The sequence below is a fragment of the Crocodylus porosus genome, unplaced genomic scaffold (assembly GCF_001723895.1).
Source record: "Crocodylus porosus isolate Cpor-Errol unplaced genomic scaffold, CroPor_comp1, whole genome shotgun sequence".
Lineage (NCBI taxonomy): Eukaryota > Metazoa > Chordata > Crocodylia > Crocodylidae > Crocodylus > Crocodylus porosus.
The window spans coordinates 23,315,186-23,328,638 of NW_017728907.1; positions in this window are offsets into that span (position 1 = coordinate 23,315,186).

The following is a 13,453-nucleotide window of genomic DNA, read 5'->3' on the forward strand; positions in this document are numbered from 1 at the left end:
CTGTAACTGAAGAAATATCTGAGCCTCCGCTTCCCAAGTGTGAGTAAATAAATCATCTTTGTTTAAACTTCCCGTACAGCTCACACTCCACCGCCGCTAATCCCACCTGTTCATATTCCAATTGCCACCCCGGCCCACCGTGACCTTGGGGCCCGATTGACTCGGTGTTCAGTTACCCCGACAGTTGGTATGCCTAGAGGTGCCTAAAGGCACACTCCACTGTTATTTAGCACCTGCTCAGATAGTAGTTGAAGTGCTCCTTCTTGTAATCTAGTTGCCCCATGTAGGGCTTCATAAGGCAGGTCAAGAGAGGGTAGACCAGGTCCTCAATGAGGGGTGGGACATGACACCATGAACATCAATGTTGGGACCTTAGGACATAGCATCTGTTCTCCATCTTCTTGGAGAGGTTAGATCAGTTGAAGATGTGAGTGAGCTGGCCCCAGTGATAAAGAATGTCCTTCAGGATGACAGAAAATACACCTTTGTGGTTGATGAACTCCTGGGCACCTTGAGGATGACAGAAGTGAAGTATGTGAGTGCCATTCATGGCCCCTATGGACTTCCCTGTGTAGTTGGAGAAGCCCATGGAAGTGAAAGCCAGCAATGACCTCCGGTGGGTTGACAAGGTGAATGAAACATTTGACCTGAACATAATGGATAATCAGGCACATCATCTGGGTGGATACTCCAGTCATGGACTTGTCCATGCCAAAGAGCTTGGTGACAAAGACGAAGCTGTCAGTGTTGGACAGCTTCCAGATAGTGATGATCACCCACTTCTCTGGAGTGAGTGATTACCTGATGCCATTGTTCAAGTGCTCAATGTGGGAGACTGATTGCATGATGATGACCACAAATATGATCTGGCACATCCAGAATTCTTTGTCAGGATCCCCAGTAAGTCAGGTCTGGCCAGACCAAGCTCTTGAGTTCCACATTTGACCTTGATCCCAGGCTAGTGTGACTGCCCACTTCTCTGTAACTGGACCGGATACTAAGAGCACTACTCATTCCTTTTTAAGCATACCTGCAGCTTCAGACTTCAGGCAGACCTTGACAAAAGCTGTAGTAAGCTGCAGCAAACTTTATGTTCACTGCTTCCTCTGGTTCTCTTGGCTCCTAACTTGGCTTTGGCTTTCCTAACCCTACTTTTGGATCTTCCCTGGAGGTCAGCACCCAGATCTCTGTTTCTCCTGGCTTCTGAATGATGGCTAGAAAATTATATTTAGAGATTTACATTTGGGAATTGCCTTGTAGGTAAAGTAGATATGCATTATAACAATGATCCAGAGCAATGGGAATGGTTAATTCATTTCTAAAAGCCTGTTTATGACAAAGTTTCCTTCAAGGCCCACTGTGTCTAAAGCCAGTAGACACACAGGTTGTGAAACTGAAGACATATACCACACTGTTCAATAACAGAGATAAGGGATTCTGCAGCACTGTTGCCAGGTCACAGTGGCCAACTGCAGAGTCCTTGGGATTTTCAGATTTGGTGGAAGGACCAAATTAGGAGACTGGTAAATGACCAAATTAAGAAGTGTTCCTGTGATAAGTTTGTGGCAACAAAGAAATATGCTGACAGAACAGAATGTTGGTAGTATGATGACCACAGGGAAACCAATCAGTGGTACCCAGGAATGAAGTCACCAGAGGAGGAAAATGATACAAAAAGAGGGATTTCAGACCAGCAAAGGAGGAGAATTTGAGGCCACTATGGAGAAAGGGCACAAAACCAGCCTGTCTCACCCACCCTATTGGAGTAGGAGGGAGGACCTTGGTCCTTGACCTCCAGGCTGCCGGCTACTGGAGTCATTCAAAAGATAACCACAGGGTGAAGCTCACATATTGTAAAAATGTACCTTCCCAATGTGACAATCCTAGGACTAGTAGATATAGAATTGGGAAAGTTATTTTGTTTGCCTGACCTGCATTATTTTTATCTGCTATCACTGTGTATCAGTAAAACTGCCTCTAATCAAATGGAGAAGCTCTGGCCAGTCTGAGGGTTTGGGTCCACCAGGAACTAGGTTTTTGGGTTGTAAACCCAGTGCCAACACTGAGTTTATCTTGCTCTCTGGACTACATCTCTCTGATCTCCCTCTCTCCTCTCCTGGAACCTGGTTCTGCATGACCAACTTTGCTCATCCAGATCTTAACCTGTCATCCTGATAACCTGTTCCCCCACCTAGGTGAGTTCCTGATTGCCCTTCAGGGCCTACCCGCAGACCCAACCACCTATATCCTGGCCAAACCCTCACAGTTCTGGAACCACTGTTCATTGTCTCAGATGCCCAGGATGAAGTGCTCCCACCAGTCACTATGGTTGATGTGGGCCCAGAAATGCTTCTCAGTGGTCTGGAGGTAGTGGCAGAGTGCCCTGGAATCTGTGGTGCCCTGGATGGCCTCCAACTCAGCAGCCACATGGAAGTAATTTTTTCAGGAAGTTTGGAAACTTTAGGGTGTGACAAGTGGTTCCATGTGAAAGAGCTGTTTGTTGGCTAGTGGGCATGTAGGGGCATGCCATCATGACCATCTGCTGTGTCATCTCCAGAGGAGCACATGTGATGTCCCACACTGTCTGGCTAGAGTCATGCAGGATATGTTGCAGCTCTTGCGTCTATGAGGTTGGATGTATGTGTGAGAGAGAGAAGGAGCCATCAGGCTCCAAGGCTCACAGGCTAATCAAAGGTTCAGGGGCCCCAGGTCCGCAGCCCCAAGGAGCCTGGCAGAGATTCCCCTTACCCAGGGGTGTCAGGAAGGAAGGGGCCGAGAACTTCCCCACCAGTATAAAGAAGACCCTGGGACAGGCAAGCGGCAACAACGCAGAACTGGAAAGGGGAGGAGGAGGAGGTGGAGCAAGCTGGCACTCACTGCAGGGAACTCTAAAAGCGACATTGAGTGCCGGCAGGAGCCTCTGGCAGAGAGCAAAACCCCAGCGGGGGGCGGGGGTCAGAAGCCAGGTTACCCGTCCCTGTGGGGAGTAGAACTGTTTGTTTACTGACCGGTGAGAAAGGTACCGTAATAACCCTAATAGAGGGGCAGTATTGACTTTCGGGTACCGTAGTACGTGTAATAGTGGCACAGCCCAATAGTATGGACTTAAGCTGTTAAAAGAAATCATGGCAAACTCTACAAGAGGCTCTCAGAGAAAGAGAGAGAGCCAATAAAGAGGGACTGACCCCACGAAGGTCAATTCAGGTTCAAAGTGTGGCTGCAGACAGCCGGAGCAGTAGCACAGGCTAGGAGAGCCTTCTCTGTTTTCGTGTTTTCTTTTTGACCGTTTATTTTGTTGATTGTTTGAGAGAAACTGAGGACACGTGGCCGAACCAACTGGCTAGCCACCTCCCGGTGGAACGGGTGAGGGTGTAGGGGCGGCGGAGTCCTCAGAAACTTGGGACCTTGCGGGACGTCGGTGAAACTAATAATTGGACTACACATGAAGGTATATGAACCAACTCCATTAACATCAAGTCATGGCAGGCTTGACATATGCGTGTAAGATCCTCAATTAGAGCTGAAAACACCCTAGTCAAGCAGCAGGCAGCAGCGTTCAGGTCCACAAGGGACTGCAATACCTGACAGTATGCAGTGGGGCACAATGGCAGGGTGAAGGCAGGCAGGGAAACAAATGAATGTACAATTAACAAGAGAAGTCATTCACTCTGGGTCTTTTCTGAAAGCCTCTCAGCAGAGTGGGAGGAATAGCAGTTGGGGGGCACTGTGAAGGGATAGCAGTTGGGTGCAATCAGAGATAGCCCAAGCACATTGCTGTGCTTATCAGTCTCTGGCAGCCTGGAGAACCTGCAAGGCACATTGGGATGCATGCACAAGGGACCCCTTGTCTATGAGCCTCCATCAGCACAAGCTGCCTATGAGCCTCCTCCCACCAGGGCCAAACATCTGTATGGTGCATTCTAAATCTAAACTTAGGCAGCTTAGAAAAAAAAGGTGTAACTTGGATCTGTCTTTTTCCATGCTTTCTGAGTATTTGTATGCATCTACTTTTACTTGTGCTCACAGGTAACAATTTTTTCATCTGTAATACTCAAAGAAATGGCTTGTATGTGTGAGATGATCGGTTACAAAAGAAAAAAAACCCTGTGAGTATTTACACATGCAAACCTCTAAGCGTACAGAATATGAGCCACCCTGAAAGCCATTAGAAAAAATTGTCCCTTAATGTTCTATTTATTAAATCTATAAGCAAAAGAAGACAGACACTGAGGAAGAAAATATTAAAGTAATAACATGTTTTCAAATGCTTCAAAGATACTGAAGGAAAGCTAATTGTTTAAATATTATATTTTCTTTCTGTTTTTTCTTATGATTCAAAGGAAGAAATAATAATGTTAACATGCATTCCGAAGCTGAAAGTAATTTTTTTTTTTCATGCAGAAGATTTTACATAACAATGGTCATAATATATGTAGGAACAGATGGCTGTTTCTTGTTGTCAAACCTTGGCCAAAACATGAAAAGAGAATAAAAATAAAACTTTAGTAACAAAGACAGAGACAGCCTTATATGAAAACATCTTTTCTGAAGCATATTCATCCATATTATACAGTGATCTAAATGACTATTGCTGAATTTTCATTAGTTTATAGATCCCCAGGCCATGTGAATAGTGCTAAAAAACTAGCAATGGAATTTTGAGCTGCTTTTCTACTTATATCATTAATGTCACATATAATTTATGTTTCTGACCTATAATTAAAGTTTTTTGTTCATTTTCCATAATTCAAAGTATATTTATAACAGACTCAATGAAGCCTATTGTCAAGGAGGCAGACTATTTCAATCTAAATCGCAAAGCACTCTCTCAGGTGACCATTTCCAACAACTTAATTCTTGCAGTTTAGGATTCTACTGTCTTGTTGCTTCCTCTTGAAGTCATATAGCTGCAAGCTTATAATGTATCAGAAACCAAGAATATATTCTATTAGGATTACTGTCTTGCACTCATGTGGAGAAGTAACTAATTGTTTGACTTCTGCTGCTGCTATATATCACTGTACTACTGCAAAGGTCTGTACTTTTTCCATTAGAAATCTATCTACTACAGGCATACTTTTTTATATTGCATATTCTTTGCATTTAAAAAATCCCCCCATATTGCTCTCAGAAGTCTGTTTATTTACTTGAAAGTATCACTAAGCCAGTAAATCTTCTTTATGATATAAAGATACATATATTTACAGAAGCAAAATCCAGTCATTAAGTATTTGTGTACTGAAAGGGCAGAAAATGCAGGATAGCAGAAGTATATGCTTTCCATTAGGAGCTCTTGGGTTATCACAGGAATAGATCTACCATGATGAGGCTTCAGGACAAAAACAAATCATAGGAAGCTTTTCATGAGAAACCATCCAGCTGCAGAGACTAGTCAATGGTTTGATAGTTAGGGAATCCTCCTATAATGTGGGAAATCTGGGTTTGGAATAAGTAAGATAGAGTAGCAAGTTGAAACTGTGTTTACTCTACAAGTGAATGTGCTGACCACCAGACTATTTGCTGTTCTAGGAAGGCTTACTCTTCTTCCCTGGCATTACCCAAAAAACAGGTATGTGATTACCAAATGTTTGGGTTTCGATGAACTTCCATTTTAAGTTTAAAAAAAATTGAAAAATTAGTTAAGCACTGATTAAATATAAACAAATAATCATAAGTATCCGAAAGGCTGGGGGGGTTCACATGACTGTCTCGTACAAGACCTTATTTTTTATTGAATGATCTTCTAAAAGAAGTGTCTTTTAGAACAGTAAAAGAAAGAAAAAAAGATACCTTAAGGCTATAAACCAAATTTCTTTAATTATATTAATGAATCTGAGTTTCTTAATGCATTCAATCATAACATCAAATCCCAACTACTAGCTGATTTTAAATGAGTAACAGGTTTTACATAGCTACAGGGCAACAAGAACAATAATAATAAATATTACAGAAGCTGGCCAAAATCTAAATGGAATGAGAAACTAAATAAGCTTGCACATTTCCCTCAGCTCTTCTATAGCCCTATTCACTTCTGAGATCACAGAAACAAAAAGAAAATGTAAGAAATCTCTCTACTGGAAGCTGACATGATGAAGTAATTAGGGTGAGACAAGCCCTAATGACCTGACAAAGTTTCTGCATATTCATTTGTAATGAACTTGAAGTGGTTTAAGCCAACTGTACCAACGTAGGTGAAGATTCCACTACTAACCTTCTTGGTGTCTGGCTTCTCTATTTGTTATTTTACATTTCAAAATGTTATGTATACTTTCATATTAGAATAGCAAAAAAATAAAAAGGTGTAAATATGTTTAATCTTTGTGCTGTTTTGTTTCTCTTTGTAACTGCCCTGATTTCACAAAATCAAACACATAACTGTTCTTTGTAATAACTGGAGAGATAAATTAGCAGATATTTCAGATCCAGAACAGTGGCAAGAAGACATAAAGGGTTAGACTTTTACTAGTTCTGACACTGCTGCTGGCAGGAAGGGTTAGTAAGGATAATAATCTAGTCCGTTCTCTAATATGGTTTGAGTAAAGATGGGTTTGTGCTCATGGCAGGGGGAAAGAGCAACCTTTCCAGCCCCCTCCCCTACCCATTCACACATCGCCATCTTCTGCAAGTGGTAAGAAAAGAGACAAATAAAAGGCAGACACTGAGCAGAATGATGATTCCTATGTTTCCACTGTACCCAACACCCCACTGTCTGGTTGTATGTTCAAGGACGACACCAGTGCTTACACATGCAGCCAGGGCAAAAGGGAATCAGGAGACAGAAAGTGAATCTTTGATTTACAACATTTACCATACGCTTTTCATGATGTGATATAACCATATAACCCATATTATTTGGAACTAGGAACACAGATTCAATCCACACTTAAATCCTCTCTTTTCTTTGTTCTGATTGGAGGTGTCATTTTCTTGTTTTTATTTTTATTTTTATTTATGCCCACACTGGTAGCTGTTACCTGAATGAATCACTTTTTAGCCTTTTTAGGCATTTGTACCAATGGAGCAGACTATTATCCTTGTTGTACCAACAGGAACGATCACCTATCATTCAACTGTAGGCAAGCTAGAAAAGTCTATGCTCTAATTTTGTGTCCGAAGAAGTGGGCACAGTGGCATACTAGATCTTAACTTCCATGAGTGAAAACTCTAATTTTTGTGGAACAAGGTAAAAGGGAAGCAAAAGGATCAGGTGTAAAAGAAGGAATGGGTGACTTGATTTTAAACCAGCAAAAATTCTATGTAATAAATTGCCTCCTTTTTAGAGTAACAAATCATCATCTAAACTAATTATGATTGTCATCAAGCATCTTGATTTTTCAGTACATGCTGGTCAAAGAGTTTTTAAATAGGTTATTTTCAGTTTCTTGGGAAAATACTTACCTCTGAAGTTTTTTTAATGGAATTGTTATGGTTGATCACTTAAGCTTATAACTATTTTTGCTTCTGGACTAAAAGTTGGAGGTTTTTAGACACAATGCGTGCATCTACATGAGATTCTACTGCACAGTGGTTACTGTGCATTTATTTAGTCTTTGTAGTGCTGGTGAACACCTTTTAAGTGATGTTACTGTGCTGTAGCTTCATAGTACTGTGCAGTAGCATCTCAATATGGTTTTTGGGATATGACAGTGCTGCACAGTAGTATCAAGCTACTGTGCAGTCAGAATCTCACACAGAAGTGCCAAATGAAGAGGAATTGCAAATATTAATTGATAAATCATACTCAACTGAAAAACGTCTGAGGCAAAATTTATGAAAATATCACTCAATAAATGAACACTTTCACAGATTTCCTTGCAGCTGTGTAAAACCCAGTGAGTAACAGTAGATCATATTGGGCCACACTCAGCATAATATGTCTGGAAGCATTTATAAATCCTTTTTGTTTTTATTTAGAAAAGCCTTTCAGTCCTGTTCTTGTGTATGTACCAATGCCTTGAAATGACTGTTGCAGAAAACCAAGTGAACTTCTCCCCAAAATATATCTTCTGGAGAAAGACCTAAGACTTGTACATATTGTTCCTTTCATTAATTAGTTAGGCCTCTCCACATCTGATGAAATGTTGTTATTGCAAATTTCAAGAAGAAAGGGTAAGTCATATAAAATGATTAGCTCATGCTTCTGTGCAAGACAGATTAATTAAAACTCCAGGAGCTGTGTAAGCCACTATCAGAGAGAAATTATAATGAAATGTTATCCGTCCTTTTAATTATCTTTGTGTTTGTACATTTAATATAAAGCCTGTAAGGTAATACCATTCAACGTAAACTCTATTTTGACAACAGTATTCCAGGAAGAACGTTGATATAAAGCTCTTCTGATTAAAAATCCATATATCATTTCAAAGATAAGGCTTTTTTTTGTTTGTTTGTAATTAAAATGTAACCTAAAATGCTAACAACATTAGCTTTATTGGAAACAGCACAAGCAATGACTTATAATTCATTGCTATAAACATTCAATACCTTATTCTCAGTTCTGTGTCAGTTCACAAGCAGACTAGGTGCTCAGGGACTGTATCATTTACATAACACCTATTGTTCATAAATGTGTGTCTAGCTGGGTATCATTATTCATTATGTATCTGTGTATGTCAAGCTTCATTGTAAACTCAGTAAGTTTAGAGGGGTTTTGTTAAAATACATGTTTTCTTGAAATAAAGTGGGACATGTTATCTACTCTTGTGGCAAACAATAATTTTAGAAAATAGTTAACATGGCTAATGGTAAGTAAGTTACACTTTGTCAGTTGCCCTTAGTTTTAATTTGGTTGATGCCAAGTTAGAGACTGGAAGCTTCTTTCAAACCAATGCAAAGGCCACATTCTGTTACCCTTTCACTTAGGAGCCCTTGGGTGCATCTACATAAAATATTTACTGTAGGTGCCTAATTAGCACCCCAGTAAAGCGTCACTGTTTACACTTTACGTTGTTCTGTAATGCACAACAACACATGCACCTACAGATGCTTGCATTGCGCAGCTTCATCCAAGGGTGCTGGAGGAATTGGCCAGTCTCATAGCAGAACCATTGGCAGAACTATTTGCTCATTTATGGTGCTCAGGGCAGGTCCCAGGGGACTGAAAAATGTCAAATGTGGTCCCTATTTTCAAAAAGGGGAAGGATCCAGGTAACTATAGACTGTTTAGTTTCACCTTGGGAAAACCTTTGAAAAAAATTATTAAGGAATACATTTGTGTGAGTCCAGCAGGAAAAGTAATGCTGAAGGGGAACCAGAATAGATTCATAGTGGGTAGATCATGCCTGACAAACCTTGTTTCTTTTTATGACCAGGTCACAAACCACTTAGGTGCAGGAGTTAAGGTGGATATCATATACCTGGATTTAAAAAAAACTTTTGATACAGTGTCACATCCCATTCCTATAAAAAAAATTGAGCGGCTGTGGCTTAGGTGATCACAGTTAGGTGGGTGGCAAATTGGCTAATGGGACATACCCAGAGGGTGGTGGTGGATGGGTCAGTATTGACCTGGAAGGATGTGGGCAGTCGAGTCCCCCAGGGCTCAGTCCTTGTGCCAGTGCTGTTCAACATCTTCATGAGTGATTTGGACAAAGGTGGATGACAGATTTGTAGATGACACTAAATTATGGGGCAAAGCAAACCACTGGAGAGCAGGGAGTGGATTCAGGCAGATTGGACAAGTTGGAAAAGTGGGCAGAACAAAATAGGATGCAGTTTAACAAGGATAAGTGCAGAATACTGCACTTAGGGAGAAGGAATCACCAACACACATACAGATTTGGGGAGGACTTTCTAATCAGCACAGCAGCAGAAAGGGATCTCGGAGTGATATTTGATTCAAAGATGAACATGAATCAGCAATATGACATAACAATCAATAGAGCTAACTGCACTCTGTCATGCATAAATAGGTGCATCATGAGCAGAGCTAGGGAGGTGATACTTCCTCTCTATATGGTATGGGTAAGGCTGCAGCTGGAGTACTGCATTCAGTTTTGGGTGCTTTGCTTCAAGAGGGATGTGGATACCCTTGAGAAGGTCCAGAGGAGGGCCACTCATATGATTAGGGGCCTGCAAGATGGGTATCATGAGGAGAAGCGGAGGGACAAAGATCTCCTTAGCCTCTGTAAGAGAAGGCTGAGAGCAGATTTGGTGGCTGGCTACAATTTTTTTGTGGGGGGAGGGGGGGCAGGGGGACAGTAAAGAATAGGAGATACTCTGTTTACCAGGGTGCCCCTTGGAGTAACTAGAAACAATGGCCACAAACTGACAGAGAGCAGATCGAGACTAAACGTTAGGAAGAACTCCCAGAATGGGCTTCCAAGGGAGATGGTGCTCTCCCGTATCTTGAAGGTCTTTAAGTTGAAGCTAGACAAACACTTTTTCCTGCCCAGGGCAGGAGATCACACTTGATGAACTGCTGATGTCCCTTCTAACCCTGAAAATGTGAAAAGCTATGAAATTTTGATTGGTGTAAGTGCTAGCTCGGGTTCGGAGCCATCACACTTCAGACTAATAGGGCCCTGGAAGATTGAAAGGTAAGAATCCCCCACCCCAGCTTCCATTTCTGGATCCCCCCTGCCCTTCAGGGTTCCCTCCTACCTCCCACCTCCCTACCTCCACAGGGGCATAAATTATTTGTGGCTGCCCACACTGTCTGTCCCAGGGGAGCAGGCAGGGAAGGGTTAACCTGCCTTCCCAGCCTCTGCTACTGCCTGGCTGATGCTCTTTTGGCCCAGAGAGTAGCAATGGCAGCTGGGCAGATAGTTTAACCCTTCTTTGCCTGTCCCCCCTGGAAAAACAGCCCAGGGAGCCATAAGTAAGTAGGGGGTGAGGTGGAAGGGAAGTGAGCAGGAACCTAGGGGGCTGGGAAGGAGGGGGACCAGTGTGCCCAATCCAGGCCAGTGGGGAAGGGGTGCAGGTAGGGTGTTTACACTAAGGCATAGCCTAACAGCTTAATGCAACATGAGATAGGTAGCACAGATCTGAGACAATCTTGCCCTGGAGCAGTGAAATTTTGAGTCACCTAATCAGGTGTTAATGTGTGGACAATCCAGAGAATAAGAGCTCCAGGCACTTTGCAAAATCACTGTGTAACAAGGCCCATATATAGTTTGTCTCCAAAAATTCCCTGAGGTACACTTGCAATTTTTTTTTCTGAATGTATCATATTATGCTACTTAAGCCTATTTTTACAATACGACACACCAGTGGGAAGTGGAGTAATTTTCTCCACAAGACTTATTTAAATTCCTTGACTATATAGCAGGAGGTGCAGGTGACCAACCCATTTCATAATATGAATATGACTGTAATAGACTCTTTGAACTGAATGTAATGCACTGAAATGTACTGCACTGTGAATGTGCAACAGCAGGGGGAGCAGCCTGAATGCATTTGGACTACAACTTCTAGGAGTCCCTGGCAGGGGACAGTCTTGCAGAACTGTGTAGACTACATGCAGACAAAATTCCTCTGGAGACACTGGGGCCAGAAAGACAAAAGGGAGGGGGAATAGGAAGTAGTGGCAGAGTGCAAGACACAGCAGAGGGAAATGTGTGGCTGGAGATCCGGGAGGAGCGATGAGCAAGGGCCGCAAGCTATAGCAGTGGCATTTGGATGTGAAAAATGTGCAGATGGTGGGTTGAGCACTTTCAGGACCACAGGCTGGTTTGGAGCACCTTCAGAGTTGTGGGAAGGGTTTAAGGTTTCTTGAGTGTATGTACCATGGTAGTAGTCCTCATTACCTGTTAACAGCTCTTGAGTGAATTCAACACAGTATTACTGCTGTTTTCCTGTTACCTAGTTCCTAAATGCATATACCTTAATGTTAATGTTATTTACCTGTACCTGTTCCTTTATCCTAAGCCCATTGGCTTGTGACCCTATGTCCTAGCATTTCTATATAAAAGTGGGAGCTTCTGAGCCAGTTCCTGGGGTTGCAGGGTTTGGTACAAGTGGTTGCAGTGGTGGGATTGGTGGTCACAGGCTGTAAGGTACATTATTTTGCATTTCCAAGATCAGTTTTGTCTATCTACACATATATTTAAGAACGGCCAACAATGGAAGAGACTTCCTTCTCTACCCCACTTATTTAAACATTGTGCCCCATAATCCCATCTAACTGACACCTTTTACTATGTTACTTTGAGAAGGATGTCAATCCAACATTGTACAAAATTCTGGCATATGCACAGTGTTCTCATATGAATTATAATCTGTTTGCATAGGAGGATCCAGGATTTCAGGAAGGGAGTGGGAGCAGCAACCCACATGCAGGGCTGGATATAATCCCAATCCTGGTTTCCCCCTCAGTGAGATGGACAGACCAGGTTGCATGAGCAACATCTGAGGATGTTTCTTAAGTCCCTGAATCAGATGAGAATCATGTTCTCCCCCCACCACCCCCAAACTATTTACACCACCTTCCTCCTCCAACACCCTCTGTCCATGCTCAGCAGCACCTCTCTTCCATTCCCCCATCCAACTCCTGCTGCTACATCTGTCCCCAGATGACCCAGAGTTTCGGGGAACTCCAGAGCCACTCCTGTCCCACTCTAGCTGGGCTGCATAGGGAACTGGGCTCAGGTGGGGACAACAGAAGTAGTGGCAGTGGTTGGCAGGTTCCCTCTCATTGATCCTGCTCCCAGGTTGGTGGGGAACTGAAAGGAGGAGTGGACAAAGAAGGCGAACCTACCAATTGCTTGCTGCTGCTATTTTTCTGAACTAAGCCTGGATTCTACATACCACAGCTGGAGCAGGGCAGAAACTGCTCTGGAGTTCCCCTAACCTTAAGGACCCAAAGACAGCAAGGACAGTAGCAGTGGTAAGTGGGAGAGGCACAAATGGAAGGAGAGAGGAGGGGACATGCTGCTGAACATAGAGGGAAAGGAAGGGTAGATCTTGCCTAATTTCATGGTCTTAAAAAAGCTCCAGTCTGTTGCTCCCATGGGGTGGTCTGAAAGAGAGGTACATTAGTAAAAATTAAGAGTTAGCTGACTGCCTCACTGCAGGTAAGACAAATATAATGCTGGTTGATCAAAGGAACACTTGAAGAAATGCAGAGAAGACCTCTGCTTCCTGCCTGGTTGAGTGTGTTTACTAGCCACTTTTTCCCAATATTGAACTTTTGCTAGCTACCTAGCTGCTTTTGTACATTGATATAATGGTAACACTGGGCATGTCTACAGATGCCATTAATTCACAACAATAACCTGAGGAGCTTATTGCTCTGCAGTTTATTGCTCCTGAGAAGCTCTGAGGCACTGTTATCTGTCAGCTCCATGTTTTGGGGGAACCCTGATACAGGACACAGATGGTCTGACTCACAAAGAATCCCCCCCTCCTCTACCTAAACAGAAACTGATTAAGATGCAGTGAGAGACACACCTGAAACCCTCCAGATAAGGGTGACAAAAGTGAAACAACTGCCCTAGGTCTCATTTGCATCTGA